The sequence below is a fragment of the Calliphora vicina genome, chromosome 3 (assembly GCF_958450345.1).
Source record: "Calliphora vicina chromosome 3, idCalVici1.1, whole genome shotgun sequence".
NCBI lineage: Eukaryota > Metazoa > Arthropoda > Insecta > Diptera > Calliphoridae > Calliphora > Calliphora vicina.
In genome coordinates this window covers 122,761,459-122,781,581 of record NC_088782.1, presented here as the reverse complement: position 1 = coordinate 122,781,581, position 20,123 = coordinate 122,761,459, and the positions used below count along the sequence as shown (strand labels likewise).

Sequence of the window (20,123 nt, the reverse complement as noted above, 5' to 3'; positions counted from 1 at the left end):
AAGTCTTTCATAGCGCGGTACATTGACTACAATGAATGAACAGTGGAACAATGTTTATGTCTTAAGTCTTTCGTTTTCCAACAACATGTGCACAATACAATAACAACAACAACAATAAAAAACAAACACTCGCTCTCTTACAACAACACAACTGATGACAACAATAACCATAACAACATGAATGGCTGCAGACCCGTTTAACTTGTCGTTGTTTGTTTTTTTCTTTGTTTCTTGTTACAAATAAAAGTAAAAATTGTTGTTGAAAAAAGCTTCCTGTATTTTTAAATGAAATGAAAATGTAAATGCAGTATTTAACAGGCTTAATGGCCGGCAAAAGGTTACTGGATGTTTAAACAACAATCAACATACAAACATTTAAACGCACATACCAAATACTTTTACTCTGCGCTCAAGTTAACAGCAAAAACAACATCAACAATAACAAGAAGAAAGAAAGAATCTCTTTTTGTTATGCATGTGTGTTTGTTTATTTGAGAGACTGTGAAAAATGTAAACAACCAGTTTTTCTAGCTTTCTTTTCCTCCTCACACTCTCGCTCTCTCTCTCTATCGCTCTTTTCTTTGCAAACTAACTGTTTCATTCACATTTTCTTAGCTATTTTGTTGTTATAATTTCTTTGTCTTGAAACTCTTCATCAATTGACAAGTGCTATTGATTTTGTTAATGAAATCAATGACTTAATGATTTATTGTTTTTAATTAATTAAAAGCGAATAGTTTTTATTGTTGTTTGTTGTTATATCTTCTTTTTTTATATATATCTAATTAACATGACAATACTGCTGTTTTTTAAATCAAAATTTTTTTGTTATTTAATTAAATATCTTCCTGGAATGTTGTTATTATCGTTATATTGTTATTTGTCACGTTTTGTTTTTTTTTGTAATTTTTTATGGTTGTATTTTCTTTTTCAAGTAACAGCCTCTTTTGCCACTTGTTTTATATGGTTTATTGAGGTTTTTTCAGCCAAATAAATTGTTAAATAGTTGCGTTTGTTTGATGTTCACCAGACATTAAAACTGTGGTTAATTGCTGTAATTAAAAGAAAAGAAAAAGGGGGGATATGAAAAATATTGTTATGATTAATAATTTATATAAATTAAGGGTTAATTATGTTAAAATTAAACACTAAAATTTAAATTAAGTCACAAAATCTATTAAAAATTTAAAGTTAAATAAATGTTTAACTAATAAATATTGCAAAATGAACTTAAAACTAAATTTGTTCTCAATTTATAACTGTTTTGATGAAATTTAATTGCTTTCTCTCTCTCTTATTTTGAAAGCTCTAATCCTTTTTTTATATTGCTTACATTTCTTCACCCCTTGAGCACCAATCAATTTGTTTACTCAGCGAACAATATCTTGCCCACTCGTGATATTGTCGAGTTTGTGTTTTGGTCCTGTCCACACTAGACAAATTTATGTGTGGACAAAATATTGTTTCCTGAGTACAAATATTGATGTCTTGTGAAGACATGGGTTTTAATGTTGACATTAAAGTTAAGCAGACATCTTTTAAATAGCTTATTTTAAAAATTCTTTGTATTTTTATAAAAGTACAATTTTTTGTTCAAAATCGGCGTATTCTTTAAAATTTCAGAACTTGGAGAGTCATATTATGCGCTTGAGGCTTAATGTATTGACTATCGCTACATTTATCTAGGTACATATTTACTTATATAGTTTTATTTCAAGAGTTTCTTCACTGGAAAAGCCTTTAAACTAAAGAGATGTTCATAGTCGAGGTTATGAAGTAAGTTGGCTTTCACATAATGAAATGTCAAGAATTGAGCTGTCATCCTTTGATATTTATTTAGTTCAAACTTGGGAACTTTAAACCAAAACTAAAAGTTTTCAACAAAACCATCATTACCATTTGGTCCCATTTTGAAATAAAGCCCTGATAGATTAAATTCGACGCTACATTGACTAGATACTTCGTGGAGGAGGACATAAGCTTTAAGAGACTTAAATTTGCGACCACCCTGTAAGAAACTAAGGTGAGATACAGGGTGTCAAAGTTGACCACCTCGAGAGACGAGACACTACGATTTGTCAAACAAAAATACAACAAAAAATATGTTTGATACAACAACAAAATACATTGACTAGCATGTATTTTGTTGTTGCGACAGACTTAGGTTTTTGACAATTACGTCTCGTCTCTATGTTACCCTATGCCCTAAATTATCTCTTACAGTTTAAATAATATTTGAGTTTCAATTTTGAGGTTTTCGTTTTTTACCCTGATTTTATTTGGTTTTTCGAAAATATCTTCGGTAATGGATGTTTAACTATTTAACTTGAAAGGTACATATCTGTCATTTATTCTCATTTAGTTATTGAACCTGTACCGAACGTAACTGATTCGTTTGAAGCGGCCGAAAAATGCCCAGAATATACGGCCAGACATGAAACCGTAATATTCCTTCATGACAACGGTAGGCCACATGTTGCAATATCTGTTAAAAAGTATTTAGAATGAAGTGGTTGGCAAGTTTTGCCATTTTAATGTCCAGTATTTGCCCCGTCCGACCACTATTTGTTTCGATCGATACCGAACAGTCTCTCTGGGAACATTGACTTGATTCGTTCTTGGTCTCAAACACTGAGCGGTTCTTTTGGCTTGGAATCCATATGTTGCCAGAAAGATGGGAAAAAGGTCATAGCTAACAATGGCCAATACTTTAAATAAATTTAGATTGCACAAATGTTACAAAATAAAAGCTACAAATTTGAAAAACTCCCGCATTTTTAAGTCACACATCGATTACTATAATGATTTTATTATTTTAATTACCAAAATAGGATAAAAATATAAAAATTTGTAGCCTATTACCGTGAAACTTAATAAAAAATAGAATAATTTACTGATAACATTAATTTCTGTCCTTTTCGCTCTATTTTGTTGTTGTTTTTATTGTTCCAACAAATATAGCGACTCCTTTTAATGATTTGTTGTAATTGCTTTAAAACAAATATGACGGCTGCTGTTCTTTGTTTTGTTTACATTTCGCCTTTATGTTGACGTTTTATTTAGGCAGGCGTGGGAGCAACTAATTAATGTTTTGTTAAATTTGTATTAAATTAGGAAAATGTTTGTTTAATTTAATAAAACTGTATGTTTCTTTATAAATTTCTTTATATTTATTACAAATTAAGTTGGATTTGTTATAATTTTGATGATTAAAACAGTTTTACTTTATTTTTTACACATTTTGTTAAATCAAGGCTGGGATCACTTAAATAGCTATTTATTTAAACTTCAATATTTTGCATTTTCTTCAAAACTAGCAAATATAGGAAGATTTTTAAACAGTAATGTTTAGAAATTATGATTTAAACAAATTAATGTTTGGTTTTTGGTTAAAAACAAAAAAGTTGGTTTTACTTTATTGGTTTCTTAGTTCTTTAATCAAATTTTGTTGAAACTTTTTAGATTTCAAAGTTAAATATTGCCCTAAGCAATTAAATTTTTTTATTGTTAGTGATTTTTTCACAATCTTGCCTTATTTAAAGCTAAATTATACCGAGATTTCTTTAAAAACCTTAATTATAAGGCTTATAATTTGCACAATTATATTCAAACTTGTGATTTTATATTTTTATTATGCGTAGCCAAAAATATACAAACAATGTGAATGAACTTGTTTGTTTTAATTTCTTAACCACTAACTTTAAAAATAAATATAAAATTCATGAAAAAAACAGAATTTATATGAGTTTTTTGTTGTGGTATTTCTGTAAATAAAACGATTTGATTGTTATGGCGGAATCAAGCGAAAAGAAAACAAAAATATTAACAATATTATTTAAACACATTTGGTTTATTTGAAAATATTCTGTGAAGAAACAAAAAATGAGGACATTGTACTTAAAAATATAATTGGATTTTACAAAGCAAAACAAAATAAATATTTATTATGTTAAGAAATGAAAACAAAACAGAAGACTTTAGTTTATATAAATTTTTAATAAAAGATTTATGGAAATGAAGATTTTTAGTTGAATTCTTAGAATTTTGAAATTAAATGCTAACCTAAACACGTGCTAACATTTTAATGGAAAGTATATCTTTTTAAGAATACTTGTTTAGATTACATCTAACAATTAACAAAATGTTCCATTTTTGCTTAAACATTTATAGGTTTCAAAGCAATTAAACTATAAAAAGTGACAACCATGTGAAAACATTAATGACACATAACAAGTCTCATCATGGTTTACTCTTAAAAACTTGAGTTTTCTGGGGATTTGTTTGGTTTTGTATGTTTATCATTATTATAACATCGTTTTTTGTAATTAAACTTTCTTTTAATTAAATTAACATGCTTTAGACAACAATTTAACCAAAAAAATCATCAACATTTTAATTAACTAACCACAAAAGTTAATGGTGTCACAAATGTTTGTTAATTGTAGTTAAATTTTCACTTTTAACAAAAAAATTTTATACATTTTTCTTTTAGTTTTATTAATGTTAATATTACAGCAATAAATTAATTAACAATTTTCACTTTTAGTTTTTTTTTTGGTTTTTTCTTGGCCAACAATTACAGATAGTTTGCATAAAAAAAATCCTCTTAAATTAACTAAAGTAACGCAACATATACATTAATATTTGTTTGGTTTATAATTTGTTTATCCACATAATTATTTCAAATTTGTTTTTTCAACATTTCTGTTATTCGGTTTTTACCATTAAATATTGGTAATTGGCAATGTCTGTAGCTTTAAAAATGTGTGTGCTTTTTCAAACCCTCTATTATTATAATTTTCATTGATCTTTGTTTTATATTTTTTTAGCTCACTTTGATTTATGAACAGGTATTTAGCGAAAAAAACTAATAAATATATAATTGGCAAATTTTGAAAACAAAGTTTGAAAAAAAAATATTGCAAAAAACCTAAAGAAACCTTCAATGAAAATTAGTTGATTTTATTTTATTTTGGTCCAAGCAATGTTCAAATAAAACGTGTCCAACTGAATGTTAAAAGTTACCGAAATATGTTATTGTTTTTTTTTTTTGGTTTGCCTTAGATTGATTGATTATCTGAGATAAATTAAAACAACTGAATGGAATATTCAAACAAAAGATGGAGTAATTTAAACCAGTTTATTTTTATTATTTGTTATAAAAATAAAATAAGAGCATTCATTTGAATATATCTACTAGAGCCGGTACGTTTAAATGAGAATAAATTAACAAAATAAGAAGAATAAATGCAAAACACATTTAAATAAACCAGCAAATGCTTTCAATATTAGTTAAATATAGATTTAAATACCTTAGATATTTTTAATAGTTTTAGTAGACCCAGATTATGCTGAAATCTAATAAGATATTGAGTATAATAAGCTTAGAATAGCTTCATTGATATTTTATATTTCTGACTAAAACACCCTGTCTATACCTGATAAATTTGTATCATGATAAACATCAAAATCGTTGCCAAGATAAAAAATATCCGGTATAGTCTCCATTAATTAGTATTATTGCTTTGATATGACAAAATTGTTAGTGCTTTTGCTTTGACAACTTTGTCTTGACAACAAACGTCATTAATTGTTATGATAAATATTTGTCAAGACAGCCATAGACAGCCATAGACAGACATAGACAGACATAGACAGACATAGACAGACATAGACAGACATAGACAGACATAGACAGACATAGACAGACATAGACAGACATAGACAGACATAGACAGACATAGACAGACATAGACAGACATAGACAGACATAGACAGACATAGACAGACATAGACAGACATAGACAGACATAGACAGACATAGACAGACATAGACAGACATAGACAGACATAGACAGACATAGACAGACATAGGCAGACATAGGCAGACATAGACAGACATAGACAGACATAGACAGACATAGACAGACATAGACAGACATAGACATAGACAGACATAGACAGACATAGACAGACATAGACAGACATAGACAGACATAGACAGACATAGACAGACATAGACAGACATAGACAGACATAGACAGACATAGACAGACATAGACAGACATAGACAGACATAGACAGACATAGACAGACATAGACAGACATAGACAGACATAGACAGACATAGACAGACATAGACAGACATAGACAGACATAGACAGACATAGACAGACATAGACAGACATAGACAGACATAGACAGACATAGACAGACATAGACAGACATAGACAGACATAGACAGACATAGACAGACATAGACAGACATAGACAGACATAGACAGACATAGACAGACATAGACAGACATAGACAGACATAGACAGACATAGACAGACATAGACAGACATAGACAGACATAGACAGACATAGACAGACATAGACAGACATAGACAGACATAGACAGACATAGACAGACATAGACAGACATAGACAGACATAGACAGACATAGACAGACATAGACAGACATAGACAGACATAGACAGACATAGACAGACATAGACAGACATAGACAGACATAGACAGACATAGACAGACATAGACAGACATAGACAGACATAGACAGACATAGACAGACATAGACAGACATAGACAGACATAGACAGACATAGACAGACATAGACAGACATAGACAGACATAGACAGACATAGACAGACATAGACAGACATAGACAGACATAGACAGACATAGACAGACATAGACAGACATAGACAGACATAGACAGACATAGACAGACATAGACAGACATAGACAGACATAGACAGACATAGACAGACATAGACAGACATAGACAGACATAGACAGACATAGACAGACATAGACAGACATAGACAGACATAGACAGACATAGACAGACATAGACAGACATAGACAGACATAGACAGACATAGACAGACATAGACAGACATAGACAGACATAGACAGACATAGACAGACATAGACAGACATAGACAGACATAGACAGACATAGACAGACATAGACAGACATAGACAGACATAGACAGACATAGACAGACATAGACAGACATAGACAGACATAGACAGACATAGACAGACATAGACAGACATAGACAGACATAGACATAAACATAGACATAAACATAGACATAAACATAGACATAAACATAGACATAAACATAGACATAAACATAGACATAAACATAGACATAAACATAGACATAAACATAGACATAAACATAGACATAAACATAGACATAAACATAGACATAAACATAGACATAAACATAGACATAAACATAGACATAAACATAGACATAAACATAGACATAAACATAGACATAAACATAGACATAAACATAGACATAAACATAGACATAAACATAGACATAAACATAGACATAAACATAGACATAAACATAGACATAAACATAGACATAAACATAGACATAAACATAGACATAAACATAGACATAAACATAGACATAAACATAGACATAAACATAGACATAAACATAGACATAAACATAGACATAAACATAGACATAAACATAGACATAAACATAGACATAAACATAGACATAAACATAGACATAAACATAGACATAAACATAGACATAAACATAGACATAAACATAGACATAGACATAAACATAGTTGTAAACATAGATATGGACATACAGTGGTGGCCAGGAATTTAAGACAAAAATTGTTTGCTAAATTCCATGTAATTGTCAATTATTTTTTCAAATATTTCCACAAATATGTATGCATGAGGACTGTTTTAACACACAAGTGTGTTTTATTCGATTGTGTCAATTCATACATATTCACCATGAACACATAACATTTTTCTATAACTTGACCAAAAAATTTTTTTTTTTAATAATCATATTTTCTCACATTTATATCATTATAATTTTATTATTATAAAATATTCAGACCAAATTTCGTATTTTTAGTTCAATTAATTTCGGTCATATCATGTTATTAACAGCGAATGTTCGCTGAGGTGGGTCAACGTATTTCCACATATCTTTGTCCATATATGTTTTACCGATTTTTCCAAACATTTTTCAGAAACTAGAAACATTAATAATAAATTTCATACCCTTAGAGGTCCTTTTATTTTGGCTCTATCGCACTTAAAATTCAGTTGATGAAAAAAATTCAAGTATTTGTCTTAAATTGGTGGCCACCACTGTATATGTTTGAAATCCCACTGGGAAGATGTTTGGTGGTCAGTGCAAAGAATCAATTACATGGATAGACATTTTTTGAAATATCTGTGAGAAAACCGTCCAAATATTAAAAACATATTTTATATAAATCTTTATTAACCAGTTTTTATTATTTTTTGTTGTTAGAAGTTTCAATTTATTACATATTTTCATTCCCTTTAACTTTCTCCTTGATTTTGATTAGTGTGAATTTATTAAGTTTTAAATTACTTTGTGTTTGAATATAAATTATGATATGACCTTTTAGTTTCTAGACCGTTGTTTAAGCCGAACTCTACAAATACTTTCTGTACGTTTTCTTTATGATGTTGTGTTTTTTTATTATTTATTTCTTGTATTCAAATCTCTCTCTCTCTGTAATAATTAATTGTGGCTGTTCTATTTTTATTATTGTATAAAATATATGAGAATTTTATTGTTTATTTTATGTTTTTAGCGAAAATAAAATTCCCAAAAAGTAGAAATTTATGTTAAACATTTTAAGCCACCTATAATAAATTCTTCTGCTGGACAACAAATATTTAGAACAGAGATTTGGTTAGATTTTCTAGTATTAAAAATAAAACTTTTGTTGCTACTTAGTTTTTATTATGTTTTTGTTTGTTATAATTTTACTATGCTAAAGGCTAATTATTAAAAAGCTTCTAATAAATGTTAAAAGAAAACAAATACAAAATTTGCAATTTAGAAAATAAAAATCCCAACCGGTTATCTTTTGAGCTAAAATTTAGAACACAATTTAAAATTTTAATTTTTTAGCTTTTAACAAATCACAATACATAAATTATTTTAATGAATTCATTAAACACAAGATATATTAAATTTGATTTCCTAACACAAAAAAAAGAGAAATTAATAAAAAAGGGTTATAGACATAAAAATTCAATTTTAGTAAAGAATTTTGAAAAATATTATATAAAAAATTTAATTTTTCAAATTAATTCTTTAACATTTTTATAGAATACTTTAATTTTAATGAAATTGCTGCATGTTTGCTTAATGATTCATTTGTTATTTAAGTCTTAAACAGTTTAGAATCATTGCAAACGTATGAGACCAGAATGTAAATGAACCATTTTGAAAAAAAAGTGAATTTTTACATTTAGAATCTCTTGCATAAGATTTGCTGGCTGACTGGTTTTTTTTTCTTAGAATTTCACAAAACAATTGTCATATTGTACTCAGACAATCTTAGATTGCAACACAAACTGAAAATAATTTAAATTCCTTAAGTAAAACAAACAAACACACCACAGACTTGGCTTAATCGTGGTACGAAAACGAAAGAGTTAAGCAACATACTTGAGCCAGTACAATTTATCTTTGAAAATCTATAAAAAAAACTCTAAAAAAAAAATAATACAGAAATTAAAAATGCAACTCTAGTACTAATAAGAACGTAAAATAGTAATAATAAGTAATGATAGTCATAATGTTTATAATCAAAGGGTTAAAATGAAAAGTAGTGTTATTTGCAAAACAATGGTTTTGAGTAAAACTTTTGTAAATAAATCATCTAAAATAAACCTTTCATAACTTGAGTAAGGTCTTTGACAGAAGAGTTTCCGATCTATGGTTTAAAGCTATCTGTTTTTTTTTTTAATAATTTCGATTGACTTCAATTCGTTTATTTTATTTTATTCATCAAAAACTTTTTGTATTACACCCTGTTTATGTGAAAATCATATAACAAACTTGCTATAAATAATGCAGTAAAATCACGACTAGTGCATTAGCAAGCCAAATATATCCGCTTCCATTTGCTTAATTAGTTTTAGAACTTTGTAATTTTATAAAACTTTTTTATTATTTATTGTTTTTAAATCATTTTTTCCAGCAAAGATGTTTTTCCAAAAGAATATTTTCAAACTAAATATTAAAATTTTAAACAATTTTATTTCAAGATCAATGCATATGTCTACTTTCATGTCAATTTATATTAATGACTACGTCAATAATAATGTCTATATCCTCCGTCTTCTCAATGTGAATTCCCATGACAATATTTTTGTCTGCCAATGCGTATGTCTGTAATTTCCACAATATAATTTTCCGAGCCTATAACGTATATTTTTCTGGATCCTGTCTGTCTGTTGAAATCAAGTTTCTGAAGACCCCGATTTTTTTTCACCAAAAAAAAATTAAAAAACAAAAACATTTTTTTTAAAATTTAAAAAAAAAATTTTTTCTAAAAAATTAATTTTGTTTACCTAAAAATATTTAAAATTGGTATTTTACTTGTTTATCTATGACTTATTCAGTTCTAGTTCAGTTCTAGTTCAGTTCTAGTTCAGTTCTAGTTCAGTTCTAGTTCAGTTCTAGTTCAGTTCTAGTTCAGTTCTAGTTCAGTTCTAGTTCAGTTCTAGTTCAGTTCTAGTTCAGTTCTAGTTCAGTTCTAGTTCAGTTCTAGTTCAGTTCTAGTTCAGTTCTAGTTCAGTTCTAGTTCAGTTCTAGTTCAGTTCTAGTTCAGTTCTAGTTCAGTTCTAGTTCAGTTCTAGTTCAGTTCTAGTTCAGTTCTAGTTCAGTTCTAGTTCAGTTCTAGTTCAGTTCTAGTTCAGTTCTAGTTCAGTTCTAGTTCAGTTCTAGTTCAGTTCTAGTTCAGTTCTAGTTCAGTTCTAGTTCAGTTCTAGTTCAGTTCTTGTTCAGGTTCTGGGTCAGGTTCTAGTTCAGGTTCTAGTTCAGATTCTAGTTCTGCCTATGTCGATGCTTCCTATATGGGAATATCTATCTCTGTGTCTCTGCTTCTGTCTATGTCTATTAGATGGAAAACAGCCCAATTTTTTTTTTCATTTCATTTAATTTTTAAATAACAAGTAAAAATTCTTCAAATTCTTTTGCTTAAAAATAAAACCAAGTAACTGACATAATTGTTGTTTAACTAAGCACCTCTATTGCCAGGGAGCTGGCCGGCCCATAAAGTATCACAAAGAATAATAACGATTTTTTCACTTTTATTTCAATATACTCTTACTCATTAGTAATCTAAACTTGTTTTTTTCACAATGAAAAAGAAGAAAAATAAAAAAAAAATTCACTGATTCCATTGAATTTCTTGTCAAGTAATGAAACTACAACTATAAATCTATGTCTACCATAAATAAGAAATAAATGTTTTGTTTTGAAAAACAAACCTATGAAATCTATAGCTTAGAAATGGAAGAGTTAAATAAATGTTTAAAGTGGGCTGGTTAAAATACATGCAACACCTTAGAATATCTTTTTAGAGAGATGAGTAACCAAATACTGAGGCGCTCCATAGGAGCTAGAAGAAGTTAAATGAAACTAATCAAAAACAATTTGACACTGACGCCAACGTAAAACAAAAAAAAATCTTGAAGGAATAACTAAACGTACGAATGCAAAAATAATAAATTAAATAAACAAGAATTGTAGGTCTATGACGATTGTCGTCGTCTAAGTATTTGAGACTTGGAACAGAAACTGTAGGCATTTAAATGGTAATGGATATAAGAGGCCATTATGATTTAGAAAACAATTTATCAAAAAATTTTAATACTTAATTTAAATACTTTAACAAATTGCAAAGAATTCATTTGTGATAAATGGAAGAGGATTAAGGAAACTTTTGAAAGAATATCTTTAAGTTGTCTTGTTATATTTATTAATTATTTCATGTGTTTATTTCATAATTTCCTATTTATGTAGTTGATTCTTTTGTTTATTTTTCTGTTTTTAATATAATTTAGTTATTAAGAGTTTTTTTTTAATTTATTTAATACAAAAATTATTATAAAAACAAAATTATATTTATTTTGTTGTTGGCTTTGTTCAGTGTTCATCAAGGTTGATTATCTTGACAATTATTAGACACGCACAGACTTGATTACTTGGCGTTTTTGTTGTTTTTGCTTTAAAAGTTTGTTGCTTAACTCTTTTGTTTTGTGGGTTGGTTTTGGCCTGTGTTGGGTAATTTTTTAATTTAATTTGCCAAAGAAATGCTTGTTTGCAACGCTTGAAGAAAGAAATGATTTAAACAATGTTTAACATTGTGTGAAATAGTTGTTAATGAAATTAATCAAATAAAAATGTTATTAAAATGATAAAAAGAAAGAAAAACTTTTTTTAATTTATTGAAAAACTAACAAAATATAAATATTTTTAAAACATTTTGACAAAAATTAGCCTTTTAAGAATCTGTCACTATTTATCTGCATCCGTAGACATTTTTATTAATCATTTAATAATTTATCTTTGAAATACTAAAAAAACTTGTAACACATTATTGCAATTTGTCTAGCAGTTTTTTTCTTTCAAAATTTATCTTAAATTTTATGTGTAGGTTTTGACCGTTCTTGACCTACAACCAAAAATATATGTTTAATTCTTTTTCATATTTCTTTCCAATTAATTAAAGCTGTAGTGACTTTCATTTTCTTAATTGCATTTGTTTAAGCAGACTCTAACTCTATTTTAAACACCATTTTTTTACTATTTATTTAAATGATGGCTATAAAATGAAGCAACAAATGACCAAATTAACCAAATTTTGGTTTTAAAATAGACATTTAATGATTAAAGTTTAATGAAAAGCTGCTTAATATCATTAAAATTCTTGTATGTAAGGAATTAAGCTAATTAAGAAAATCTTTCTTTTTTTTTGGGGAATTTATAGGGCGGTTTCTGATTTCTTTTAGAAATGTTTGTAAATATTTCTTAAAGAAACCTGTTTAGAAAAAGAATTTGTTATGTGTTTCTTTTTTTTTATATTGTAGTTGTATAAATTTTTATAGTTTTATCTAACTTTTTTACATTAAATTTTATTGATGTTTACCTTGTTCTTAATAAAGTTTGTTTTTTTGTTTACAGAGACTGTTTTTACTGCTGCAAAAAAATACTATAATCATTACTTTGCAGTTCAGGTTTAAGATTAATAAACATTAAACAATAATAATTTTATTTTTTTTATTATGTGTCACATGTGCAAGACAAATGTAAAGACAGTGGAATGAAGATAATAAAACTGGGACAAATAAATAAAAATGTAAGCACTATGTGGATAAATATTAGACAAACTTATGAGAATAAACTCTAAAGGTTTGACCAGAACTGAACTAGAACTGTATTAGAACTGAACTAGAACTGAACTAGAACTGAACTAGAACTGAACTAGAACTGAACTAGAACTGAACTAGAACTGAACTAGAACTGAACTAGAACTGAACTAGAACTGAACTAGAACTGAACTAGAACTGAACTAGAACTGAACTAGAACTGAACTAGAACTGAACTAGAACTGAACTAGAACTGAACTAGAACTGAACTAGAACTGAACTAAAACTGAACTAGAACTGAACTAGAACTGAACTAGAACTGAACTAGAACTGAACTAGAACTGAACTAGAACTGAACTAGAACTGAACTAGAACTGAACTAGAACTGAACTAGAACTGAACTAGAACTGAACTAGAACTGAACTAGAACTGAACTAGAACTGAACTAGAACTGAACTAGAACTGAACTAGAACTGAACTAGAACTGAACTAGAACTGAACTAGAACTGAACTAGAACTGAACTAGAACTGAACTAGAACTGAACTAGAACTGAACTAGAACTGAACTAGAACTGAACTAGAACTGAACTAGAACTGAACTAGAACTGAACTAGAACTGAACTAGAACTGAACTAGAACTGAACTAGAACTGAACTAGAACTGAACTAGAACTGAACTAGAACTGAACTAGAACTGAACTAGAAGCTGAACTAGAAGCTGAACTAGAAGCTGAAATAGGAGCTGAACTAGGAGGTGAAATAGAAGCTGAACAAGACGATGAACTAGAAGCTGAAATAGGAGGTGAAATAGAAGCTGAACAAGAAGCTGAACTAGGAGCTGAAATAGAAGCTGAACTAGGAGCTGAACTAGGAGGTGAAATAGAAGCTGAACTAGGAGCTGAACTAGGAGGTGAAATAGAAGCTGAACAAGAAGATGAACTAGAAGCTGAACTAGGAGGTGAAATAGAAGCTGAACTAGGAGCTGAACTAGGAGGTGAAATAGAAGCTGAACAAGAAGATGAACTAGAAGCTGAACTAGAAGCTGAACTAGGAGCTGAACTAGAAGCTGAACTAGGAGCTGAACTAGGAGCTGAACTAGAAGCTGAACTAGGAGCTGAAATAGGAGGTGAAATAGAAGCTGAACAAGAAGCTGAACTAGGAGCTGAAATAGAAGCTGAACTAGGAGCTGAAATAGGAGCTGAACAAGAAGATGAACTAGGAGGTGAAATAGAAGCTGAACAAGAAGCTGAACTAGGAGCTGAACTAGGAGGTGAAATAGAAGCTGAACAAGAAGATGAACTAGGAGCTGAAATAGAAGCTGAACTAGGAGCTGAACTAGGAGGTGAAATAGAAGCTGAACTAGGAGCTGAACTAGGAGGAGAAATAGAAGCTGAACAAGAAGATGAACTAGAAGCTGAAATAGGAGGTGAAATAGAAGCTGAAATAGAATCTGAACTAGAAGCTGAACTAGGAGCTGAAATAGGAGCTGAACTAGGAGGTGAAATAGAAGCTGAACAAGAAGCTGAACTAGGAGCTGAAATAGAAGCTGAACTAGGAGCTGAACTAGGAGGTGAAATAGAAACTGAACTAGGAGCTGAAATAGGAGCTGAACAAGAAGATGAACTAGGAGGTGAAATAGAAGCTGAACAAGAAGCTGAACTAGGAGCTGAAATAGAAGCTGAACTAGGAGCTGAACTAGGAGGTGAAATAGAAGCTGAACAAGAAGATGAACTAGGAGCTGAAATAGAAGCTGAACTAGAAGCTGAACTAGGAGCTGAACTAGGAGGTGAAATAGAAGCTGAACTAGGAGCTGAACTAGAAGCTGAACTAGGAGCTGAAATAGGAGCTGAACTAGGAGGTGAAATAGAAGCTGAACAAGAAGCTGAACTAGGAGCTGAAATAGAAGCTGAACTAGGAGCTGAACTAGGAGGTGAAATAGAAGCTGAACAAGAAGATGAACTAGGAGCTGAAATAGAAGCTGAACTAGAAGCTGAACTAGGAGCTGAACTAGGAGGTGAAATAGAAGCTGAACTAGGAGCTGAACTAGGAGGAGAAATAGAAGCTGAACAAGAAGATGAACTAGAAGCTGAAATAGGAGGTGAAATAGAAGCTGAAATAGAAGCTGAAATAGAAGCTGAAATAGGAGGTGAAATAGAAGCTGAAATAGAATCTGAACTAGAAGCTGAACTAGGAGCTGAAATAGGAGCTGAACTAGGAGGTGAAATAGAAGCTGAACAAGAAGCTGAACTAGGAGCTGAAATAGAAGCTGAACTAGGAGCTGAACTAGGAGGTGAAATAGAAGCTGAACTAGGAGCTGAAATAGGAGCTGAACATGAAGATGAACTAGGAGGTGAAATAGAAGCTGAACATGAAGATGAACTAGAAGCTGAAATAGGAGGTGAAATAGAATCTGAACAAGAAGCTGAACTAGAAGCTGAACAAGAAGCTGAACTAGAAGCTGAAATAGAAGCTGAACTAGGAGCTGAACTAGGAGCTGAAATAGAAGCTAAACTAGGATCTGAACTAGAAGCTGAACTAGGAGCTGAACTAGAACCAGAACTAGATCCTGAACTAGAACCTTAACATGAACTAGAACTAAACTAGGACTAGGCATTCTTAAGTTTTGACTATTCTTGTTCTTTTGTCTGGACTTGTGTAATTATAGATATAAACATAGGCATAGATATGGACATAGAAATAGACATTAACATTTCACTCCATATTTATGTAAATATTTTTACTAATTACACAAACTTTTATTTACCTTATATATAATTAAGAAACCATAGTCTCCTTCCTGTTAAAGTCTAACAAATGACTATGATTAAATGCATAAAAATGCAGGAAAGGCAACACCTTCTCTACCACCTCTACACCAACAAAAGAACTTTAATTACAACCATAATTTAATTGTTTATACAACACATTCTATATGATTACATGATCCATATAAACCGATAAGTTATTTTTGATTTCTGCTCATTGAAAAAAAAACAACATTAATAATTCAAATTTGCCTGTTAAAGCTTATAAAGCTTAATTTCATAATTACAGGTTATTTAAGACAAGTAAAAACACATTACCACTCAAGTTTCTCATACATAATAAATGATAATTAAAACTCAATTTAGTTTAAAAAAAAAAATCTAAATCATAATTGACAATTGAAATGAAAACTTTAACGAGATACAAGATACAAGATAGCAATAAACATTTATGTAAAACTCATAAAAAAAACTGTCAATAATAAAAATAAAATAAAACCATTTTATAGATTTTTAAGAAAAGAAAGAAACGTAATTGTGTTTGAGTTTAAGTTTTTGTTTTTTTTTTCAGAAAGTACAAAATTGAAACAAAATAAATCTTACAATAAAGATAATAAATAGTTTAATAGTTAAGCTGACTGAGAGAGTGACTGACAGTTGGACGGACAAGTGTATAAAACATACATATTCAGGCACAATCATGCATATTCATGTAGACACTTGTACCTAGCTATTGCATACATACGTTCTTTTTGTACTCATTGTACCCGGGGAGTTGAACACACATTTAAAACTAACAAACTGTTGGCTAGATATTGAAAGTTGTTAGTTTGGTTAACTTGTTTATTACTATTTTGAATACGGTAGTAAAATATCGTTTGGTTGTTTTTTTTTCAGCTAGATTTATAAATTTATGTTTATTTGTTTTTGGGTTTTTGTACAATATATCTAATAGACCCCTACTTTAAGTGGCAGAGAAAAATAAGAAAATTCAGGTTAGAAATCTTACAAGCCTTTAAACTTATTATAATTTTATTATAATACATTATAACTGATTGTAATTAGATTATAATTCATTATAACCAATTATAATTGTATTATAACACATTATGACTTATTATAATCGCATTATAGTACATTATAACATATTATAATTGTATTACAATACATTATAAAAAATTATAATCGTATTATAATACATTGTAACAAATTATAATTGTATTACAATGAATTACAACAAATTATAATCGCATTATAATAGATTATAATAAATTATTATTGTATTATAATACATTATAACTTATTATAATTGCATTATAATCCATTATAACTTATTATAATCGCATTATAATACATTATAACAAATTATAATCGCATTATAATATATTATAATAAATTATTATTGTATTATAATACATTATAACTTATTATAATTGCATTATAATCCATTATAGCTTATTATAATCGCATTATAATACATTATAACTAATTATAATCGCAGTACAATACATTATTACAAATTATAATTGTATTATAATACACTATAACACATTATAATTGCATTATAATACATTATAACTAATTATAATATATTATAACAAATTATAATCGTATTATAATACATTATAACAAATTATAATCGCATTATAATAGATTATAATAAATTATTATTGTATTATAATACATATTATAACAAATTATAATCGTATTATAATACATTATAACAAATTATAATCGCATTATAATAGATTATAATAAATTATAATACATTATAACTAATTATAATATATTATAACAAATTATAATCGTATTATAATATATTATAACAAATTATAATCGCATTATAATAGATTATAATAAATTATTATTGTATTATAATACATATTATAACAAATTATAATCGTATTATAATACATTATAACAAATTATAATCGCATTATAATAGATTATAATAAATTATTATTGTATTATAATACATTATAACTTATTATAATTGCATTATAATCCATTATAACTTATTATAATCGCATTATAATACATTATAACAAATTATAATTGTATTACAATACATTATAACAAATTATAATCGTATTATAATACATTATAACTTATTATAATTGTATCATAATCCATTACAACTTATTATAATAGCATTATAATACATTATAACTAATTATAATCGCATTACAATACATTACTACAGATTATAATTGTATTATAATACACTATAACACATTATAATTCATTATAACAAATTATAATCGTATTATAATACATTATAACTAATTATAATTGCATTATAGTACATTATAACAAATTATAATCGCATTATAATAGATTATAATAAATTATTATTGTATTATAATAAATTATAACAAATTATAATTGTACTACAATACATTGTAACAAATTATAATCGTATTAGAATACATTATAACTTATTATAATGGCATTATAATACATTATAACAAATTATAATCGCATTTTAATAGATTATAATAAATTATTATTGTATTATAATACATTATAACTTATTATAATTGCATTATAATCCATTATAACTTATTATAATCGCATTATAATACATTATAACAAATTATAATTGTATTACAATACATTATAACAAATTATAATCATATTATAATACATTAAAAGTTATTATAATTGGATCATAATCCATTACAACTTATTATAATCGCATTATAGTACATTATAACTAATTATAATCGCATTACAATACATTATTACAGATTATAATTGTATTATAATACACCATAACACATTATAATACATTATAACCAATTATAATTGTATTAGAACACATTATAACTAATTATAATACATTATAACTTATTATAATCGCATTATAGTACATTATAACAAATTATAATTGTATTATAATACATTATAACTAATTCTAATTGCATTATAACCAATTATAATACATTATAACTTATTATAAATACATTATAATACAAAATCTTCTATCTCTAAAAGGTAACATCATTCGAAAATTGTATCAAAATGTATGTAATAGAAATCTCTTTATATCTAACTAATGTAGGGTACAAATCTATGATTTTTTTTCTTAACTCGATTTCAATTTAAACACTACCACCTAACCCGCAAACTAACAACACACCACCAGCAAACCACTTTGCAAATTTGAAATTGTGGTTAAAGTTTATAAAGTTTTCTTTCAGCAAAAAAAAAAACACAAAATTATTCAAAAAAAAAGTAAAACTTCAAAATTATTTTTTTTATTTGAATTTTTTTCTTTAAAGAAAAACTAGTTTTTCTTCAAATGTTCAAATGTAGTTAATGTAAAGGTTTTTTTTTTGCAAATTTTTCGATGTTGAAATATTTATTTATATATGTGGGTTTGTTTGGCTGGCATTTTTTAATTGATTGTTTGGAAAAAATATTTGAAATTTCATACAAAACAAGTGTTTGAAAATAGTTTTTTTTATGTTTAAAATGGTTTGAAAGAAAAACTATAAAAAGAAAACTATGGGTGATTTTTGTATATACATATATGGTAAAACAGTCACCAGTATTAATAAGATGTAGCCTGTCTTTACTATTTTTCTTTTTTTTTTAAATTTTGAGTTTAATAACCATTAACCATTAAGTTTATTTTAGCAATTGCGTTTTGTTTTTATCTTATAATTTCCATTAAATAAATATCTTTGGTGTAAAGTTTATGGCCAAAATGTTGATGAACTTGTTTGGCTTGACTTGACTTGGCTTGGATATTTTAATGAAATTTGTAATTTTTAGTTGGATTTTTTTTAAGCAAAATTGATTTATTTTATTTATTTTGCAAAATAAATTTAATTAAAACATAAATTTTATGTTATAATATACTTGTATTTAAACAGGAAACTATAAATGTAATCTTTAATATCAGGAGTTTTAATAAAGTTGTTGTCTACGACTTATTAAACTAGGAATGCTTTTTGGTTTCCTGTCCTGGCTGAATGTAAAACAAATATTGATAAAATTTAATAACCGGTGTAATGAATTTGATTTCCTTGAATACAATTCAAGGAAATATGAAAAGAAAACTGGCTTAGAAGCTAAAGGAGTTTGAAATGTAATGTAGGGAAAATATGTTAGTGACATTAAAGCATAAGGGAAACTAAATAT

At 27.7% G+C, this 20,123-nt stretch overlaps 1 protein-coding gene and 1 long non-coding RNA gene across 3 annotated transcripts in view; both read right to left on the bottom strand.

Annotated features, from left to right (window-relative positions):
• The window catches only part of IRSp53 (Insulin receptor substrate 53 kDa), a 67,798-nt gene that overhangs the window by 30,918 nt on the left and 16,757 nt on the right, over nucleotides 1-20,123 (bottom strand). The gene's annotated exons all lie outside the window — the stretch shown is intronic.
• The window catches only part of LOC135954893 (uncharacterized), a 36,314-nt gene continuing 16,399 nt past the window's right edge, over nucleotides 209-20,123 (bottom strand). Inside the window, exon 2 of the long non-coding RNA XR_010576272.1 lies at nucleotides 209-1,052. This is a non-coding gene — a long non-coding RNA (uncharacterized LOC135954893). The remainder of the gene's footprint in view (nucleotides 1,053-20,123) is intronic.